Source organism: Myodes glareolus, chromosome 1 (genome assembly GCF_982192425.1).
Source record: "Myodes glareolus chromosome 1, mMyoGla1.1, whole genome shotgun sequence".
In the NCBI taxonomy this organism is placed as follows: Eukaryota; Metazoa; Chordata; class Mammalia; order Rodentia; family Cricetidae; genus Myodes; species Myodes glareolus.
In genome coordinates, this window is record NC_142026.1 from 70,399,307 (window position 1) to 70,422,775 (window position 23,469).

The 23,469-nt window shown below is 37.3% G+C and overlaps 2 pseudogenes; both read right to left on the minus strand.

Annotated features, from left to right (window-relative positions):
* Positions 1 to 1,099: 1,099 nt before the first annotated feature.
* Positions 1,100 to 2,108, minus strand: LOC125395475 (vomeronasal type-1 receptor 4-like; annotated as a pseudogene).
* Positions 2,109 to 12,196: 10,088 nt separating this feature from the next.
* Positions 12,197 to 13,095, minus strand: LOC125395476 (vomeronasal type-1 receptor 4-like; annotated as a pseudogene).
* Between the last annotated feature and the right edge of the window lie 10,374 nt (positions 13,096 to 23,469).

The window sequence follows — 23,469 nt, forward strand, 5'->3', positions numbered from 1 at the left end:
GTGTGAGAGGGAATAAGGGGACAAAGGGGCATCAGGAGGGTCAAACACTCTAAGCTGAGAAAAGCTTATTTGAACTCAGAGACAGAAGCAACCATCACAGAGCATACATGGTCTGTTCCATGTCCCCTGTGTAAATACAATAACTTTTATTTCAGTACTTCTGTGGAACTCCTGATGTACAAAGAGGTATATCTTTAGTTCTTGGGTGTTCTCTTGAGGCCCGTTTGTTTTTCTGTTGGCTTGTCTTGTCCAACTTTGATAAGATAGATTTTATATTATATTCTATTTTGTTGTGTTTTGTAGTTATCTCCTAGAATACTTTTCTTATCTCATGAGAGACAGAAAAGTGTGGGTATAGATGAAAGTGGAGGTAGACAGACTTGGTGGAGTAAAGGAAACATTATTTAAATTATAAAATAAAAATCTATGTTTAATAAAAGGAAAATTAATAATTAACAAAGTTTAAGAATACATAAGAAACATCATTCATATTTGGTTGGTTTAGATAAAAAGTTAAAATATGTGAGAAATTATTATTTTCCTAAATGGTTAGTGAGATGCCTATCTTCTTAGACTTTTTTGAGGACTTTGGCTATAAGGTTAAAAACAACAAAATAGTATTTTCTCAGTAACAGCCTCAAACAAAGTTTCTAGGAAATTATCATTGAATAATATTTCTGATCCTGGATCATGCCAGAGAATACAAGAGCCACCTGAAACATATATTTATGGCCAGCCATAGTTTTGGTTTGCCTGAGAATTATAGTACAGTATCCACAAGGTGCCTATGTAGCAACAGCCATCATTCCCCGGCAGGATGAAAGCCACAAGGTAGGCACCTCTGTTGACAGCTGGCTTTGTAGCTTCTTTGTGCATCATGCGGGCAAAAGAAAAACTCTACTAAATGAACACTCAAAAATAAAGTAGATCAAGCACAGTCTGGTCAGTTCATATAGGCTGCTAATTCTACCAGCAGACAAAGCTCCCATACTCATTTTGGCCAATTTTAGGAAGACAAATTACTAACACATTAACTTTATTTATTGATTTCCTATGATGGAAATTGAGTAAGATTTAGATGGCATGGAAAAAGTACATTTTACATAGTTAAAATAAGATTAGGAGAATTTTTTTTCTTAACCATGCTAAACTTAATCTGGATGCAAATGAGTAATGACTCATAAGAATGAAGGGTCCAAAAGAGGAAAAACAAAGTGATATGAAACGAGTGATGTACACCAGCCACCTACTGAGATTATGCATAAGGGCAATGCAGTTTCTCAAGATGCATGTGAGAGAATAAAAAGCCAGAAATGTAGACACCAGGACCAGGATGTTCTGTGTTGCTCTGGACTCGGGGGACTTCCTATTGGAACCATGATGGCTGCGGATGTGTTGAATCTTTTGCTTGTGTCTGTAGAGAATGACAATCATGGATGTGCCGGACCAGGTGATAAGAACAGAAAAAAATAATTCAGGGCAAACTACCAGTGCTGTATAAAGTGAGTTCTCGATTTCATCATGCCCTATAGTAGAGCAATATCCAAAATCTCGGTTTCTTGTTATGTTCATACTCTTCATTTTGATAAATTGCTTCATAAAGAATATAAAATGTATCAAAATGTAGAAGACCAAGAGGATTGTTATAGAGAAGCCAATGTACTTTGCAGTGTTGACTTTATGATCCTTCCAACAGGACTTCCTGGGGCTGATGATCATGGCCTGGAAGACACTCAAGAGGCAAGTGGTACCAATGCACATGCTCCGGCCAAATGATTGAATATACAACAGGAGCTCACATCTAAAATCATTCAAAAACTTCTTCATTCCCCAAACTACCATTGTGTGGGGTACTCCTGCACAGAGAATAATCAAGATATTGGCTGTCGTTAGGTGCATGAGAATTAAATCTCTGGGCTTTAGTTTACGTTCCCTGTAGTACAGAACTAGATAATAGACCATAAGAGAGAAATTTCCTAGAATTCCAGTAGTAGCTTGTATTAAGAAAATAATTCTGATTGCCAGATTCCAGAAGTCCATTCTGTGATTTAGGATAATTTCCTTATAACATAGCCGCACTGTTTCAAAGGTCAATTGAAAAATGGCAAATGGTTGTATCCAAGGGCGAGGGCAGACACTATTTTTCCATGGGGTTACAGAGAAGCTGAAATCGATGGTCCTTTAAACTTTGGGCTGCCTTAGACTACATAAAAATACCACATCCCCAACATTTTGTCAGCAGTAGTTACATTATTCCATATTTGTTTCTTTGTGATTTCTCAACTCCAGAATAAAAATATTGATGGAAGAATAGCCATCAAGATTTCTAGAAAATGCAATGCCATGATGAAGAGATGTTGGCCCATGAGAAAGAGAAAATGTGCCATTAAGTATAAACAAAAATAACGTAAGACTTTTAGAATTTACTGATATTTGCTAGTCATGTTGTGAAATAAATTAACTTCAATAACAATGACAAAATGTAAATAAAGCAACTCCCTTCTCCCAGCACAATTTTTTTTTTGCTTTCGCTTTGCAAGACAGGGCTTCTCTATGTAGATTTGGTGCCTATCTTGGAACTAGCTCTTGTAGATGTGGCTGGCCTTGAACACACAGAGATCTGCTTGCCTGCCTCGGTCTCCCAAGTGCTGGGATTAAAGGCATGCACCACCACTGCCCAGCTAAACACAATATTTTTATTGATTATTTGGAGATTTCACATAATGCACCCAGATCACATTCACTTCCCTGATTTCCCGTATCAGCCCCCTCCTCATTGTGACCTCCCCCAACAACAAGAATAAAACAGAAAAATATACCAAACTTCTGCTGTACAAATACTAATTGGCTTCTGGACAGTTTCTTTAATAAAACAATTCTTAATGGTCATCCCAGCTCAAACCTAAAGGAATTAATTATAAACGTATATTATAAACGCATATTATCACTAAAATATATAGTCCTGTGACAGGGCAATGGTTACTCATTCTTAGCTGGAGCCATTTTGGTTTAACCTGAAATTCATACCCCCTTTCCTACTTGTGCCATGAAATGTCCCTTAGAAAAGTACCTAAACCTGTTCTATACAGTTGAGGCTAAATTGCCCTCAGATAACTACAAATTTTTGGTTCTGTAAAATTGCAGGGACTGCCACTTGCCGCACAGGAGTTTGGTTTTCTGGCTTCTTTTCATTACAAGCTCCATAAAAATGTACTCTAGATGCTCTGTGAAAATTGTTTTTCCTCTAGGGAGTCACCAAGGCTGTTAAATAAATACTCTAAATATAAACCTTGGCTATGCTCAGTGGTTGTTTTGGTCATCATACTGCAATAGTCTTAGTTAAGAAAAACCTTATTAAAAGCCCACAATGTATTAAAATGAAGGTTCAATTGACACCTTACATCATATTATGTTATGAACTAGATTTTATGAAAAGTTACAACTCATACAGACACAGGCACACATACACATGTCTGTATACTCAAGTCAGAACTGTTAGAGAGAAGAGAGCATCACTTGTGAAATATAACAGAATGCAGAACAGAATAAAATAAAGAGAAATATGCTGGGAGAAGCTGCAAAGAGAAGAACCATAGTTGATGAATGATAGCTACTGGGGAAATGTTCAGTGTCTCTATTGAAATTCTGTCTGAGCTAATCAGGCACCACTCAGACGTCTACAGTGGAAAAGGTAGGAAACATGCAAGAGGGTTAGATAATCCACCAGTGTAATGAAGTTGGAGGAAAACTCTTAGGACACCACTCTCTATTTTTGTGAGACAAAATGTCCGTAAGTTTTTCTTAAGTTTGGTGAGCCCCACTGCACAATACCAGCTGTGAATCATCACCTAGCTAAACCTTACAGCCCCAGGGGGAACACTGTTGCCCCTCACAGTCATCAACAATGCAGGATCTGTCAGATTTCCACCAAGAACTGTGACAGAATTGTCAGTGTATTCTAGTGTATGAAGAAATTTATACAGAGTGGGGAGATAAGCTGAGACCTTAGGAAGAACCAATTACAGTCTCTCTTTCCCCATGCGCTGTCAGGTAGAACACCTAGGGAATGACCGTAGCAGAAATAGAAACTGCTCTAAAGTGTTGTACAACAGGCCCAGAAAGACAGAGACCATGGTCCCAAATGTGACTTTATAGCTTCTACATTTTACAAATGTGTGTTTATGGGGAATGAGTGTGGGTAACATCCAGCAGACGTGAAAGGGACACATAAGAATGTCACACAGTGGGACCAGGAATAAAGAAATTTATGCGTTTTGAAAGTGAAAGAAGTATTTATGTACATGGAACAATATAAACTATTATATATATATATGTGTGTGTGTGTGTATGTATATATATGTTTTTACATATAGGAATATGTGCAATATATGAATACATGCATTTATATATAAAACCAGATAAGTCTGCATTATGTTACTTGTATGTACTTGATGTAAGTGTATATTGTTTGGTGTTAGATAACCAATTAAAGAGTATTTTATCCTACTCCAGCAATTCCTTCATTGCTTGTAGCTCTAAGCCTTAAAGAAAAAGTTTCTCATTACAACAAAAGTAGATGATTACAAACAAAACAAAAACAAAATTAACAGCTAATTAACTGGTATAAAGTAGAAAAAGTAAGACTGATCAAATGCAGCAAACAACTGATTGTATTGTGCCAAGTCCCAGTTGTATACCAACAAAGCAACTCCTGTACTCAAGGATCAAGGAACATTGTGTTAGAGACAGAGGAATATATCTGTTGTGAGAGTACACAACATATTGGAAAAGCTTCACCCATGAAGTCTCAACATAAATCCTTAAATAATTCTGATAAAAACACCAAAAGACATGCTCAAATGCAAGGGGGAAATCCTGAAAAGTGCCAGTAATACCACTTAAGAATAATCACATAAATGATGTCATCATGTAGAAGAATGCAAATGGATTCAGATTTGTAATGATTGACATCTTATTGTGTTATAAACCAGCTCTTAACATAAAGCCAGTTGCACTAAACCTGATAGAAGAGAAAGTGGGAAGTATTCTTGAAGGTGTGAGCACAGGATACTATTTCCTGAATATAACACTAGCAGTACTAAAACTGAAATTGACAATTAATAAATGGGACTTCCTGAAAATAAAAAGCTTCTGTATAGCAAGTGGCACAGTCAATAACACAAAATGGCAGCCTACAGAATGAGAAAAGATATTTGTAGGGCCCGGGTCTGGCCATGCTCCTGGGGTACATCTTGAGAATAGTTTCTGGTCAGCCAGCTAAAACATCTTGTTTGTTCCTGTGCTCCCTCTGCTCTGCCTGGTGATTAGCTGTAGGGCATTGTTTCATCTTTGGTATGGTAATTTCCCACCTACCTAGGTGGAAATCCTTGTGCAGTAGCTAGGTATATAAGGATTTCCCCAAAGTTGAATAAATGGCATTTGGCTGATCTCCTTTCAAATGACCCAAGTCTCTTGTGTGTTCTTTCAATCTCCAGACCCTTGCCTGACTCATGCACAGTACAGTGGCATGCGAACTGTACCAATGGGGTAACACAGAATCGGGAATTACAGATCTTCAACAATCCTAAATCTGACAGAGAGAAGGATTCCAAATATATAAAGAACTCAAGAAACTAAACACCAAAATGCCAAATAATCCAATTAAAAATGGGTACAGATTTAAACAGAGATTTCTCAGCAGAAAAATCTTAAATGGCTAAAAGACATTTATGGAATTTCAGAATATCCTGTCATCAGAGGATGCAAAGCAAAAGAACTCTGAGATACCATCTTAGACCTGTCAGAACGGCTAACATCAAAAACACTGATGTCAGCTTATGTTGGAGGGGATGTGGAGTAAGGGGAACACTCCTCAACTGTTGGTGGAAGTGCAAAATTCTACAGTGACTTTAGAAATCAGTATGAGTGTTTCCTATAAAACTGTAAAGCAACCTACCTCAACACCCAGTAATACTACTCTTGGGCATATAACCAAAGAATGCACAAACATTTCACGAGTACATGTGCTCAACTATGTTCTTACTGTAATTGTTCATAATAGCCAGAACATGGAGACAACCTACATGCCCCTAATTGAAGAATAGATAAAAATACTGTGGTACATTTACACAGTGGAGTGTTACTCAGCTATAAGAGAACAATGGCATCATAAAAATTTTCAGGAAATGTATGAAACTAGAAAAATCAACCTAAGTGAGGTAATCCAGACCCAGAAAGACAAACATGGAATATACCCACTCATAAGTGGACATCATATGTAAAGCAAAGGAAAACCAGGCTACAATTTAGTCCCAGAGAAGCAAGGTAGCAAGGAAAACCCAAAGAAGGATTTATGAATATCCCTGGAAATTGGAAATACATGAGATTTCCTGGGTAAACTGGGGGTGGGGGAAGATGGGAAAAGATAGGAAATGGGAACATAAGTGATCAGGATGGTGGAGCTGTGGGAGGAATGGAGGGGGAGACCAGTGTAAGAGATATCTTGATAGAGGGGGTCATTATAGGATTAGGGAGGAACCTGGTGCCAGGGAAATTCACAGGAATCCCCAATAATGACTACAGCTAATACTCCAAACTATAGTAGAGTAGGTGCCTGAACTGACCCTCTCCTCTAATCAGACTGGTAACTACCATAATTGTCATAGAAAATTCATTCAGTAACCAATGGAAATGTATGCAGAGATTCACAGCCAATCACTGAGTACAGTTGAAGAGAGGAAGGAGGATTATATGTACAGTGAGGGTAAAGATCATAATAGGGAACTCCAAATAGAAAGATGACCTGAACTCGTGGGAGCTCACGGACACTAGGCCAACAGCTCATGATCCTGCATGGGGCTGAACTAGGTCCTTTCATGTTGGTGACATTTGCATAGCTTGGTCTCATTTTGGGACTTCTAGCAGTTGGTCCACATTCTTTCCCTTGATCATGAACTGGCTTTTTGAAACCTATTTCCTATGGTGAGATGCTTTGCTCTACCTCGGTGCAGGGAGGAGGAGCTTGGTCTCTCAATTTGATATGCCATGCTTCCTGACTCCAAAGGAGTTCTGAGGAGTAGATGGATGGGCAAAATGAGATGAGGGAGGGAACCAGAAGAAAGGAGGAAATGGAAGGTGTGGATGAGCTAAAAAATATTTTTTTTAAATTTTTGAAAATGAATAGCTACACAAATGAGCTTAATTTTTTATCATCCAGTAACTATCATAGAAGCTTTTACCTGCACATTATTCAGACATACCCAGTAGCAGCCCATGAGCAATCAACTGAGAAGAACAAAATATAATTCTACTTACCCATTCCAGCCTTGGGGGATTCCATGTCATCTCAGCCATGTGACAAAGGTGTGGCTCCTCCTGGTCAGCAAGATAGGCATGCTCAGAAGTTTCTGTGTAGCAGAGACCATTCAGTCACTGTGACCAATGTAAACTCTGAGGGTTCCACAGTGTGAAGAAAGTGTGTGGAGATTTCACTGTGCTGGAGGAACACAGTATGACTGATGGCATGCAGGAAGAAGAAGCTGGGCTTCATTAGCGTCAAACTTTCAGCAGAACCATAGAGACGAGCATCACCTGCAGGCGGCTAAGCAATTGCAAGAAGAAAATCTAAAGTCCCAAATCCTTTACTGAGCCATGTTAAATACTGTTCAGTCACTATGTATAGGCTTTCAATTTCTATGGATAGCAGCTTAGATTTCATAGTTGTATTCTACTACTTTAACAGTATGCTTCATCTTTAATCTCTTCCTTATGCATCCTAAACACTATAAGAAATGGCAGGTGTGATGTTTTTAGTAACTAAGTCTATAAATTAACAACAATGGTAATAATTTAAAGATACTCCTCTTTTTTATCCCCACCTTGTTTTCATTAAAGCAAACTTTGTGTGTGTGTGTGTATACATGCTGCCTCCCCCTAAGTCAGAATTCAAGAGGTCAGCATTGGATGTGAGGAAGACAAGGCTTTTATAGCTCAGGTGTAAGGGGTTTCCAAATGGATTGGGTTGGCAAAATAGGCGGGGTTACAGGAGCAGAACATAAATAACCATAACAAGTTAGGCATAACAGCATCCTGAAACAAAGACGTGATTGTCAGATGGTCATACCAAGGTAGCCATAATTATATCTTGCAATAAAATAGGGTTATAAGATGTTTATAAACAACTTTTTTGAAACAAAAACATGATTGTCATTTCCTGGAACAGGCAGTATGGAGTTAAGGTCACTTTTAAGACAGAACTTTAAAACACAAGTGGAAAGTGACTCTTTATATCCACAAGATGTTTGAGTCAGATTGGATACTGAAAGACTCTGAAGATCACTATTGTGGTGCAAGCATAGTCATCTCAGTCTATACTCACTAAGCCATGAGACATGACCTCAAACATACTCCAGTTCATACACAGTTTGTGTTCTCCACTTGTCATTTTATATACGTCATTGCTATTATGTCGCAGGATCTTGGCTATAGAACGTTTTTCTTTGTGGGGATTAAAGTGATGGCATATATATATATATATATATATATATATATATATATATGCAAAACACTCATGCACACAAAATCAAAATGTATAATTAAATCATTTTAAACATAAGTTTTCATTTTTCATAAAGTCTCATTTCAACAGACAAATAAGAAATGAAAATAAGGCTTTCAATATTTTATTAAAGTACAGTGTTCTTGTTTGTTATGATGTGTGAAGTAAAAGTTGTTCCATCTCCCAGTTTTTTGACCAGGAAAAGACAGATCAGACATTTATGATGCCTCCAGAAATATGCATTGCTATCATTGAGAAGTAAATCTAGAGTGGAAACAACACATGAATTTCTCACACCATTACTTTGTACAAACTGCAACATGAAATATATGTGTGTGAAAGAAAAATTAAGTTATTAAAATACTTCATTTAAAATTCTGCATATACTTGCTACTTCATATGTTGATGAAGCTCAACTCAAATAGAGTAGATGCATATGAGATACTTAAAAAAATCTGAAAACAGTGAAAAGTTAAACCTTGTCCACTCAGAAATAAAGAACTAAGTGTGCATGTAAGTGAGGTAAGCGGTAGAGCTCTGAACAGTTGTATTACCCTGGTCTTACCCACAGTCATCCTCAGTTGGAGGAATTATATAAAAACTAGCAGGAATTGGAATGAGCTTATGAACACTTACATCTTGCAGTTATGTGATAATACTTGTCCCTTCTCTTTTGATTCCATGGAACTATTTCTGTGCCAGATTCCCATTATCAAACATGAACACTAACACATGACTCTGGCACACACTTTGTAATATCAAGTACTCACCTGCATTCTTACATCTGCTGTGGGCTGAGCTCAGTGCACAGAACCTGACTTCATTATAAAAGGTAATTTCAGAGAGGAAGGCAACTCGAGCCTAAAAGGTTTGAGACTCTGTGACCTCAGCTCCCTTCAGAATGACAATTTTCATGTCATCTGCACTGGCAATGACAGTGTGACTTTGGGAAATAAAACCATTTATGAAGCATTTTCCATTTGCTAATTAAAAATATTCCTAAGAGCTCTTCATGAATATCCACATCAAAACAAGGTGTTTTGAAGCCTAATTAAGTTTTCATGATCCCTACAGTGTGACCAGGTCTTCAGTGTTAGACGCTAGAAACTTTGTGTTTAGATTCAGGACAAATTTACAGAATTCTCTATGCATCATTTGATCTAGGCCTTTTCAACTTTTTCCCATAAAGATACACTCAGTTCTTTTTAAAAAGATTTAGAATATTTACTACTTAACATCGCTTTGGTTTTTTTCATAAGTGCATAGGGGTCTTAGTCAAGTTCATGCCCCATGATATCCTTGCCAAGTCTTCCCCCCGCCCACTATTCCCTCCAAATGACACACATTTTTAAAAACAAAACAAACAGAAACATCCACTGAGTATACTTATTGATATTAGTATGCACCTAGTGCAGGGGCATCCATGAAAGCATAGATAGACTCTCAAAGGTCAAATCTTCAAGGGAATATGACCCATCCTTTCCCATATATCATAAATTGCCAACAGCTCTTCAACCAAGAGTGGGACATTCTGACAACCTGTAAGCTGGAATTTTTCTAACTTGATCATTTGCAGGTTTTGTGCATACTTCCATACAAATAAATTCACAAATGCAAGTGCCCTTCTATGTCTGCACAATCCTTAGAATCATCTACCATAAGAATGATTCTAACACTTTTTTTGCCTCTTCTTCTATGATGATCCCTAATTCAAGGAAAAAAGAGTTGTGATATAGATGTTCCATTTTTAGCTGGGCCCCCTGAAGTCTCTTATTCTCAACACCTGGAATAACTACAAACCTCAGTAGTAACCACCAGATAGTGCAAAAAACAGCTTCTCTGATGAGGGTTGAGTGTTGTACTAACCAAAAGGCATGCAGACAACAGCTTGGGGCCAGTTTGTTACTAAGTCCATTTAGCATCGTAATAGCACTAATTTATTCAAGAGGGTTTGAATTCTTCCCAAACATATTTTCTTGTATCTGACATTGGTTTCAGTTATGGCTTCCATCTTGGGAAGTGGGCATTCAACTCACTCTTAAATTGATTGGTTACACCATTATGTTCATGAAAATATTGCACCAGGATTCTTGTTACAGTTCTCAGGGTTTACACCTATGTAAAGTTTATAACTACATCCGGCACTATGAAAACTATCCAATAAGACTGAAGCTCCCAGGCAACCACTAGTTTATTTCTCCATGGTCTACATCTCCATTACATGGTATCTTCAGCAATAAGGTCACACTATCTAGAGAGCTTACACCCATAAAATCACAGGGGTTTCACATTGCTCTAGGTTGTGTTCAACTTATTTTGTTACTGTCAAATACCTAGCTTTTCCATTTTAGTGTAGTCAGTCAAATCTGAAAAGAATTTCTAATGAAGTAGGAGTCAAAGAAAAAGTACAATATCAAAACTAGCAAGAAGATCATTAAAATATTTAGTATAATATAATATAATAATTTTATAATATTAGAATATTCTGAGAAACATGAAGAATGTGTACCTTCTGGTGAAACTAACATTTCAAATTTATTTTTTGAATTTTTCAGATCTAACTATAATTTCACAAAGACTGAAGCAGTAGTCATAGGTCCTTCATGATTTGCTCTAAGATCTCTACATTTGTGAGACTCCTGGATGCAGAAGCACATGAGTTTCTGATTCTTGACTCTCTTCTTGAACTCCCTTTTTGTTTTCCTGGATTGTCTTGTGCAGCATTGATATTATGGCTTTTGTTTTATCTTGCTATATTCTATTTTTTGTGCTTTTTCATTTATCTCTCTGAAGCTCATTGTTTTCTAATGAGAGATCAGAAGGGAGTGGAAACAAATGGAAGAGGAGTTTGGTGTAACTAAAGGGAAAAGAAACTGTGCTCAGATAATATAGTATGAGAAATAACCTATGTTTAAAAGAGGGAAAAAATAAAAAAATACTATTTCACAAAATTGAAGATTACCTCATAAGCATCATTTATTTATAATGGATTTTGGAACATGGTGAAAGATAGGAGTCACATCATTTTGTCTTATGTAACGAGAGGAGGTGTCCATCTTCACAGACTTTTTTGAGAACTGTGGCTATAAGGCTTATAACAGTCCTACAGTATTTTTTTCTGGAACAGTGGAAATCGAAATATCTGAGAGACTTCACTGAAGATTTCTGGTCCTGGAGTATCCTAGAGCAGCTGTAATGGAACAAGGACCAACTGAATTACAGTTTATGGCCAGCTATGGTTCCAGTTTGCCTTGCAGTTAGAGTGCCTGACCCATAAGGTGTTTTTGCAGCAGTAAACAAAAAGACAAGGGTCCCTGACAGAAGACCATAAGAAAGGCAGCTCTATTGCAAACAAGTTACTGGCTTCGTGGCACATCGTCTGGGCAATGGAAAAACTGCTATTGGAAAGCTGAAGGCTAAAGTGGGCCAGCAGAGTATGATCAGCTCCTGTAGCTTCCAAATCCAGTCAGGTGAAAAAAAAATCCCATTTGCATTATGATTAGTCTTAGGAAGACAAGGTGATAAATCCTTCACTTCCTTTATTGATTTCGTATAGGGAAAACTGAGTAAAGTTTGGATCAAAATAAAGCTTACATTTTACATAGTTATAATAAAATTAGGAGAAAAATATTTTCATAATCATACCAAACTGAATATGGACAAAATTGAATAATGTCTCATAAGAAAAAAGGGCCCAAAACAAGGGAAACAAAGAGAAGTGAGGCGAGAGATGTACACCAACCACCAATTATGATTATACAAAAGAGCAATACAACCTCGAAAGATGGTGGAAAGAGTATAAAATGCCGGGAAGGTAGAAACCAAAACCAGGATGTTCTGTGTGGCTCTAGATTCAGGGGAGTTTCTACTGGAACCATGAGAGCTGTGGATGTGTTGAACCCTCTGCTTGTGTCTGTACAGAAAGACAATCATGGAGGTGCTAGAGCAGGTGATGAGCACAGCAAAAAAGAACTCAGGGAACATCACCAATGCTGCATAGAGTACATCAACGATTTCATCCCGCCCTACAGTAGAGCAATATCCAAAATCTCGATTTCTTGTTATGTTCTTTCTGTTCATTTTGATAAATGTGTACATAAGGAAAATGAAACGTATCAACATGTAGAAGACCCAGAGAAAAGAAAGGGAGCAATGAATATACTTTGTAGCCTTGACTTTTTGGTGGTTCAAATATGATTTCCTGGGGTTGATGGCTATGTCCTGGAAGACACTCAAGAGGCAGGTGGTCCCAATGGACACGCTTCGAGAAAATCCTTGAATGTACAATAGGAGCTCACATCCAAAATCATTCAAGAACTGCTTCAATCCCCAAACTGCCATTGTGTGGGGCACTCCTGCAGAGAGAATGATCAAGACATTGGCTACCATTAGGTGCAAGAGAATTAAATCTGTGAGCTTCAATGGAATTCTCTGAGGTAAAGGACTATATAGTAGAACAAAATAGAGAGATTTCCCAGAAGTCCAGTAGTAGTTTGTGATAAGAAAATGATTCTGATTGACATATTCCAGATGTTCATTCTGATTCAGTACAATATCTTCAAGAATATGACTCACTATTTCTCAGATCTAATGAATAATGCCAAATGATGATAGTCAGGAATGAAGAAACTTGCTGTTAATCCATGGAGTTATGGAGAGTCTGAAACTGAGGGTCCTTTAAAATCAGAAGTTCAAGGACAGCCTAGAAGAAACAAAGATACCATATCCCCAGAATTTTAACAGAAGTAGTTATTTTCCATATTTCTTGCGTTGCATTTCTCAGTACTTCAGAATGTAAAGGATGGTGGAAGGATAGTCACCATGTTTCCTAGAAAATGCAAAACTCTGGATGATGGGATGTTGGGCTATTTGAAAATGAAATGTGACAGGCACTGTAAATAAACTTCTATGTAAGTCTTTCAGGATATCTTTATGTTTGCTAGTCATATTGTAAAAGAAATGAGCTTCAAGAATGGCACAAAACTAAAGTAAAGCACAACTTATATCCCAAACAATATTTCATTGATTTCTTGGAGGTTTTACATAATAATTCTGGTCATATTAACTTTCCTGTCTTCCCATATCTGCCCTCACTTCCTTGTGACCTCCCCCCGAAAATATAAAAAAGAAAAATTACCAACTCCAGCTTGTGTTACCCATATACACGCTGGATCACGGTAAGTTTTCTTTTGGGGGGCATATAGAGTTTATTTAGTGGGTATTGGGAAAGGTTATGGAGGGGGGAGAGATAAAGAGAGAGCAAAAAGGGGAATATATATCTATTGTGAGAGTACATATCCTAAAATTATTGAAAAAGCTTTACCCACAATATCCACAATGCAATTCTTGCACTTAAGGCTCAGGGAACATTGTGACAGAGGAGATAGATTTTAAGAGCCATAGTAATGTATCTGTTGTGAGATTGCATCTCCTAAAAATGTTGGAAAAGCTATATCCATGCAGTCTCAACACAGATGCAAAAACCAATCTGAATAATGACACCAACAGACATGCTCACATGGAAGGGAGAAATTCCAAAAGGCCCCAGCAAGCCCATTTAAAAACAAACCATACAAATGAGCTTAGTTTTTACATTATCCAATAACAATCATGGAAACATTTACCTGCAGAATATCCATATATGCCCCGTGGCAGTCCTTGATCAATTTACTGCTGAGTACAAAATATAGTTCTACATACCAGTTTTGGTTTGAGAGATCCCATGTCATCTCAGCTAGAGGGCAAATGTATGACTGTCACTGGTCAGCAGGCTAGGCATGCATGGAGGTCACCATTTAACAGAGATCTTGAAGTAACCATGACCAATTTGATCATTGAAGGTTATGCAGTGTGAGAGAAGTGTGAGGAGATTTTGCTGTACTAGAGGAACACACCATGTCTCATAGCTTGCAGGAATAGGAGGCTGAGTTTCATTGGTATCAAACATTCATTAGAGTCATGTCGACCAGCATCATCTGCAGGTAACTAAGCAGCTGGAAGTAGATGATCTAAAAATTCCCACTCGGTGACAGAAGTACTGCAAAGACCTTGAACAAAAAGAGAAACTTCACAGGAAATTGGGTGAAGACTGCAATTCAGGTTGATATGAGGCCTTCAGGAGAAGACAAATGAGGATAAAGTCTGTCTTTTGCAAAATGGGAGGACTGTTACAGGGAGAGGGAAAAGGTTCCAGAGTCCTCTGGAGGCAGCAGTTACTATGGAGAAAATGGGAGAATGGAAGCAGGAGTGACAGAAGAAGCTGTCTCTGTGCCAGCACACATGATGCACAGGGATTAGGAGACACACCCAGAAATAAAAAAGCAAAAAGAAAGCTAAATTTTTTTTTAAATTGATGATTGAAGAAAAGAAAGGCTACAAGAAAGTTAAGGAATGAGAAAAATCATCATTGGATTAAAAAAATCTATTCTGAAAATAATAATAACACAGAATCAGATATTGGGGTTCAACCCAATAACCAGAAAAGCAAAGCAACCAACCCACTAGAGAAGTCTTACCTCTTCCAAGGTCTGGTGACCACAGACTAAACAGACTGAGCAGACCAAGCAGACTAAGTCCCTCTCTCCTCCCAGGTATATTCCCTCTCGCACTTGGATTAAAGCCAAGACTCCATATTACTGGGATTAAAGGCATAAATCACCACCATCTGGATTTGTTTATGCATTAACTTCGTGTAGCCCAGAACTCAGAGAGATCAATCTGCCTCTGTCTCCTAAATCCTGGGATTAAAGCTGTGTACCACCACTGCCTGATCTCTAGTGTGTAACATGAGGGCTGGGCTGTTTGTTAGGGTTTTCTGTCCTGCCAGGTTCCCTCAGCTGTTTAACCCCAAAGAAAATCACTCAGAGTCTATATTAGATTATAAACTGATTGGCCCATTAGCTCAGTCTTCTTATTAGCTCTTGTAGCTTATATTAACCCATTGTTCTTATCTAAGATAGCCACATGGCTTGGTACCTTTTTCAGCTGGCAGGTTACATGTTGCTTCTTCAGAGGTCTGATCTGGACTGGGGAAAGAGCTTCCTTCTTCCCAGAATACTCGTATTCTCATCACCCCGCCTCTCCTTCCTGTCTGGTTGACCCACCTATACTTCCTGCCTGACCAATCAGCGTTTATTTAAAACATGATTGACAAAATACAGACAATTCTCCTGTACCACTTCCCCCTCTTATTTTTAAACAAAGGAAAATATCCATAGTCCATTTTTGGGGGTGGGAGAATGTGGATGTAGTATTCCAGGCTTCCTCCAACTGGTTGGGGGTGCTGATAATCTTACGGGGACCTAAAAAAATTTGGAGTTATGATCAAGTCGTGACTAAAGTATCCCTTGAGTCTTGGTCATCTCAGGCAGCATCTTGAATCTGTTCTGGATATGGAACTCAGACATCTAGACCATCTATTCCTGCCGGAGATTTCTCAGGTGGTCTTCCTTGATCAAAGCTGATTTTTCTTAACTCTGAATATATCCAGGGCCTCTCATTTTCTGTGGAAACAAAAGCAAAATCTCTTCTCCAAAGTAACATACCTTTTGACTTCAATTTTGAAGTCAAGGTATTTTCAAAATACCTATCTTGGATTAATTCTGCAGCATTTATAAGCAAATATCTTTTAGCAGCTATTGCGCCTTCCTCAGCATTCAAACAATTTAAAGAGAGCATAATAGCATACAGTATCAAGATTCTCTGTGTGGTTTCCATCTTTACATGACTTTATTTTAGCCTCTATTTCTTTTATTTTTACTTTTAACTTTTGATTTTTTGAGACAGGTTCTCTGTGTATCTTTGATCTGGAACTCCCTCTGTAAACCAGGCTGTCCTTGAACTCACAGAGATCTGTCTGTCTCTGCTTCCCAGGCAAATCCTACCCTTATCATGTCTCATTGTATGCATGAACACAGACCTAAAGTCTAATACCAGTGTTGAGGTCCCACTGCTTTGATTCCTCCCTTAACAGTGAACAGAGTTCTATTCCACTCATAGAACTGGACAATAGAAGCTGCCTCACATGTTTCCAGTTTCTTCAATCATGTGTGATCATCTTCTGTTTTCTTCCAGTCCCTTAAATTCACTGCAATAACAGTCAGCAATGACACCATGTCACTAGAATCTCATTAGCACGAGTTAGCAAGGAACTTTTCATACATTGACTCATGTGCATACTTTGCCTCAAAAAGAGGGGTTAAGTTACATTCCTCAAATTCTGTGCTCCCAAAGTTTTGACACTGGTCACGTCAGACCCATTATATAGTTGTCTTATGATCCAGGCATGTTGGCAGACACCTTCCTTCCTTGTTTTAAAGACTCTCCAATTTAGGTAGTTAAGATACTGAGTATTCCCTCATTTTCACTGTATTCTCTACTGAGCCATGATAAAGATACCATGTCCATACTCATTCATAGATTTTTCCCTTTCAATGAATTGCAGCTTAAAGTTCTACTGCTTAGATTGTAATCTCTTTCTTTTGCATCCTGAATATTGTAAAAATGCAAGGTATATTTTTTTAGTAATTAAGTGTATAAGTACCCAACAGTGATAACAGGTTTTGAATCACTGCTCATTTTTTATTTTTACTTTCAAGAATTGACCTTAGAAACATAAAGGATTTCTAAGTTTATAAATTTAAAAGCTGTTTGTGTCAGAGTGCATACTTAAAGGACTTGCTTATGTATCATGTGCCACAGACACAGTCATCTCAGTTTGTGCTCATAAAGCCAAAATAGTTTCCTCAAATATATTCCAGCCTTATATTCAATTTGTGTTTCCCAAATGATATTTTGTTGTATGTTTTTGGCTGTAGAAAGCTTTTATTAATGAGGATTAGGGAGATTCCTCAGAGATAAAGAATATCTCTTTGTTGTTTCAGAGGACCTGATTTGGTTCCCAACACAAGCATAGTGACACACAACTGCCTATAACTCCAGTTCCCTGGCATTCACATTCCCTTCTGTCCTCTGCAGGCCACTCCATTCTCAAAGTGCAAACGTGTGCATGCAGACAAAACATTCATGCAAACAAAATCAAAAGGGATGTATTTTCCTTCAAACAAAGGGTTTTTATCCCAAAGGATTATCCTAGAAGTAAATGTGAATTACTATTAAGGCTTTTAGTATTTTACTAAAATGCAGTGTGCTAAATATGGTATGATGGGACAGAAGCCTGTCCCATCTCCCAGGTTGATTTCACAGGCACAAGATGGACCAGGTATTTATGACTCACCCAGAAATATGCATTGTTGTTATTGAGGGGTAAAGGCTAGAGTGGTGATTACAGATAAATTACTAACACCATCGCTCTGTACAATATGCAACATGAAATACTAACTCAGGCTGAAATAATATAAAGAAAATTAAGTTATTAAAATACACCATTTGAAATTCCATACGTACTTACTATTTCTTATATTAATGACCCAAATGTAGCAAAATTTATATTGCACTCAAATAGAGAAGATATATGTTAGATATCTAAAAAGAAATCTGAAAAATTTTAAATGTAATCATTGTGCTGAAATGAAGAACTAAGTGTGCATACAAATGAGGTGAAGCCTGAACTTCTAAGTTCAAAACTATGTGTTCCATTAGCAATAATAATAAATAATGAGGGAAGGCTCAAGTTATGCTTAATCATAAAGAATGAATAAACAAAGGGAGATAAATTCAAAGACATATTTGGATCAGACTGTCATTTCCTGATATTCATACTGTGACTTCCCTTTCAAGTAGTTTCCCTTGTTCAAAAGTGGAGTACCTGGGACCACTCAATGCAGACAAACTAACTGAGTTTATAACTTAGAAATGTACTGTTACATATGAATACATTTTACTCCAGAATGAGATTCACATCCTGCACCTTTCCATGGTTGTGTGCTTCTTATATTTCTATTCAAATGTTTAGTGTGGATCTGAAACCAGTTAAATTCACCTTTAATAATAATATCTTCAAAGTTAGTCTACATATGCAAGATAAGATTAATTATCAAATTGACTTATTACTATAATCCTTCTTTACACAAGGGCCATATTACCCTGTAGTTACGGACAGTCACCTTAAGGGGGGACTTACATTACAGCAACAACCAACAGGGATAGGTGCAGGTTTAGGAAGACTTGGTTCTTTCTCACTCACCTCTTAACTATGTAATAATTATTGTGCCTTCTCTGTCTCTTCCTGGGACATGTTTCTACTCCAGATTCGCATTACAAGACATGAGTTACACAGACCTCTGTTCTGTGCTGGCTCTGCAGAATGCTTTGAAATAAACAGTCCTCACATGACTCTCTGCATAGGCAGTGTGGTAGATTCTTGGTACATATCCTGAGATTATAATAGCTAGCACAGTGGGAGAGGGAGAGAGCAGTTTGACAGCTTCCTTCATGTTTAAAGCTATATGATCTAGACAGTTGCACGATTTCCAGAGTTAAAAACTGAACTTAGAATGGGACTCTTTAAATACAAAAGGTTCTTTAAGGTATAGAGATACTGGAAGGACCTGAACATGGCTACTGTGGCACAAGCATAGTAAACTCAATCTTTGCTTGAAAGCATATTTAACAAATGGTGCTTGAATAACTAGATACCAACATGTAGAAGAATTAAAAGAGACCCATATCTATCACAAAACTCAATCCAAATGGATGAAAGACATCAACATAAAGCCAGCCATACAAAACCTCATATAAGAGACAGTGGGAAGTTCACTTGAACACATTGGCATAGGAGACCACTTCCTAAATATAACCCCATTAGCACAGACACTAAGAGAAACAATTAATAAATGGGACCTCCTGAAACTGAAAAAGTTTTGTTAACAAAGGACACACTCAACAAAACAAAATGACAACCTACAGAATGGGAAAAGATCTTTACTAACTCCACATCAGACAGAGGTCTGATCTCCAAAATATACGAAGAACTCAAGAAATTGATCATTAAAGAACAAATAATCCAATAAAAAAATGGAGCACAGACCTAAGCAGAGAACTCTCAACAGAGGAATCTAAAGTGGCTGAAAGACACTTAAGAAAATGCTCAACATCATTATTCATCAGAGAAATGCAAATCAAAACAACTCTGGCATTCCATCTTTCACCTGTAAGAATGGTCAAGATCAAAAACACTGATGATAACTTATGCTGGAGAGGTTGTGGGGTAACGGGAACATTCAGAAACAGCAAATATAAGGATAGGAACACTTAAATATTTCTAATTCATCTCTTATTAATGTAATCATTCTTGTGCCTTCTTTGCTTATTCCACAGTCCTGTTCCCAGCTTAGATCCCATTGCCAGACAGGAATACTTTTACAGTCCCTGCTTCTTCACTGACTCTGCCACTTAGACTGAAATACAAAGTGCTCACCTGGATTCTTTTCTCTGCAGGATGCAAGTTCCCAGGGTAGATGGAGCTCATTAATAAGTGTTGCTGTGGGGGAGTTAAAATAATTCTGATGTAGAAGTCTGTGACTTTATGACCTCACCTCCCTCCAGAATTCCAATTTTCATTTCACCTGCAGTGGAAATGGCAGCGACTGTGCTGGCTTTGGGAGACAAGATCATTTATGAAAAACTTCTAGTTGTCAATTAACAAAGACCATTTAGAGTTCCCTGTGAAATTAAGCAAATGGATAAGGTGATTCGAAAAGGCATCGAGTTTTCATAATCCCTGTAGGCTGACCAGGTCTCCTGTAGAATGTGCTAGAAACTGAGGTCAGACTCAGGAAAAAATTAGAGAAGTCTCTGTGTCTCTTTGGATTTCATATGTCATTGACTTTTTCCAACCAAAAGCAACACAGTTAATTTTTAGAATATTTACAGCATTTATTACTAAAATGTTTGAGTGTTTTAGTCAACTCTACAAATGATTATCTACTTCCAGTTCCTTTTTTAACCACACATTAAAATTTTTTTCAATTTTCATCTGGTCCTTAAAACAAGCAAGCAAACAAACAACAACACCAAAAAGTAAAATTCATCTAGTCTGTTTATTGACACTAATACAGTTGTGTGCCTAGTTCTAGTGTGCCTAGAAGAGTTTCATCTATTAAACCATGAGTCATCTCTGAAAGGTAGAAAATGGACATATCCAATGTCAGAAGCCATCTGTGGCCATTTTCTCTTCAACTGAGTGGGACTTCCTGATCACTTACCTCATTCTGCTAGGATTTTTCTGTATTGGTCCATGCAGGTTTTGTACATAATGTCATAACGAGTGAGTTCACATGTGAAAGAGCTCTGTGCTGTCTGGACCAATCAAGTTTCCTTAGCTTCAACTACTACTTGAAAAGTTCTAACACTCTCTTTACCTCTGCTTCCATGATGATCCCTGATCTTTAGAAGGAAGAGGTTGTATGTAGATGTCTTCACTTAGCTGAACACTCCAGCATATCTTATTCCCAGTACCTTGAATAAAGTGACCTCTGTGCCAATAGACACAGACTGCAATAAGAAGTTTCTCTATTGAGGAGTGTGAGCTATACTAAGCAATTGATATAATGATAAAAGCTTAGGGGCCAGCTTATTGCCATGTTATTTTAGCAGAATAATAGTACTAGGTTCTTCTTCAGATGAACCAGTATGACTCCAGCTTAATATTAGAAGCTACTTTGTTGCAATGCCAAAATAAGTTCATTTCTGTTAACTATAAAATTCAACTCTCTGGTTTCTGGAATTCAGTTTGTTCCATAACCTGACTTTGTGTTGACCTCTATCCTTTCCCAAACCACAAGATGTTCTAACATATCATCTTAAGCTGATACCTGCTCCTGTATTTTGCTTGCAAGTTTCCTATGTTGTCAAATCCCACCAGTAACCTCAAGTTTATGGTTTTGCCATATAAAAGGAGCCTAGAAATTTAAATCATTGCTGTTTTCCTAAGCCTCATATCAGGGAAAACAGTTGCTGAAACTGTTTAGCTGTGCACAGAAGTAAAGCTTTTATTTGTGTCAAAAATATTGCTAGGAAATGATGATACTTGCCTTTAATCCAAGAACTTGGGGAGCAGAGACAGGTGAATATATGTGAGTTTGAAGCAAACTTAGTCTTCAGAGGGGTTTCCAGGACACCAAAGGCTACATAGAGAAACTCTGTCATGAAAAACCAAATGAAAACAAAGCAACAAGAACATCAATAAATTTGGATTGATTGATTTTACACTGATGGTCTTTATATTAATTAAGCTGATTTAACACAGGGTCTATGTACCCCTAACCACATATTCTTACTCCTGATAATTCCGCAAAATGGAGACCTTGATGTGAAGTGACCATGAATTCCTTGTGAAATTGTTAGTCATTCTGATGATGTTCGTGACCCTGTTGAAGCAGACTGGTTGTTGGTATAGCTCTCAGGATTTACGGGGGGGCGGGCAAATTTTATGATTACTTATAGCACTGTTTAGCTTCATCCACTGTGAATGAAGCTTCCAGGTGATGCCCAGATTAATTTTTCCATGGTCTATGACTCAAGTATATATTCAGCAACAGTGTCTTTTCACTTAATGACAGTAGACCCCTAAACATTCCAGAATATTGAGAATTCTCTTGGTTTTCTTCAATTTATTTTTTATGTTTCAAACACATAGCTTGTCCTATTTTATAATACTGAGCAGAGAAACATAGGTAAACACGAGAAGAATATCAAATCAAGAAGGAGTAAGAGGAATATATGGAATCACAATTAGCTTTGGGGATCATTAGACCACTTAGTATAACACATATAAATTAACTGTCAGTCCACACATGATGTCTATTTTATTAGTCTTTTCCAGGGAGATCCTTGTTTCTTCATTAATCCAACCTTGTTACTTAGCCTCTATGGATCTATGGGTGGTAACATAATTATATTCTAATTTGTAATGAATGTCCATTTATAAGAGAGTAAATGCAATGTTATTCTTTCTGGGTCTGGGAAACCTCACTCGTGATGATCTTTTTCAAGTTCATCTTTTTTCAAATTATCTGCAAATTTTATATATCACTGTTTACAACTGCAGAGAAATATTTCATTGTGTAAATGTACCACATTTTCTTTATCCATCCTTTAGATGAAGGATATATAGGTTGTTTGCAACTTCTGGCTATTATGAGTGAAGCTACTATAAACGTAGTTTAACAAATATCCTTGTAATGGGATGGAATGTCTTTGGGAAAATGTCCAGGAGTCTTATGATTTTGAATTAGATAGATACATAATTTAGATAGATACCCAATTTTATAAGAACCCAACATACTGATTTCAATAGTGGCTGCACAAGTTTAAACTCATTGTTGCAGTGGAGGAGTGTTCCCTTGGTCAACATCCTCACCAGCATTAACTGTCATTTATTTTATTGATCTTAGCCATTAAGACAGGTATAAGATAGAATTTTTGAGCCATTTGGAGTTGCGATTTACTGATTTCAATGAATGGTGAAAATTTCTTTAAGTGTTTCTCAGCCATTTGAAATTATTCTGTTGAAAATTCTGTTTAGAAACTCTACCCCAATTTTAATTGAATTTTTGATTTTGTTGAACTCAATTTCTTAATTTCTTTATATATTTCAGTTATCAGCCCTATCATAGATGTGGAGTTAGGGAAAACCTTTTCCCATTCAATGGGCTGACTTTTTGCCCTGTTGACACCTTTGTGTTCCAGAAGATTTTCCTACTTAACAAGCTTTATTTTGTATGGCTTTTTCTACAGTCTAAAAAGCATTACCTCAACTCTGGAAACCCCCTTTACCCATAAACACGATCATGAGAAACTCTTACTCCACTTTGCAAGGAAACAATACCTCAATTAATAATAGTAATAACAATGAAAAGAAGTACATAGAAACAAGGCAAAAAGTGTGCAGAAGCAAAGCACTATTTTATATCTGGTAGAGTGTGAAGAACTGAGCTCAAAGTCCACTTCCT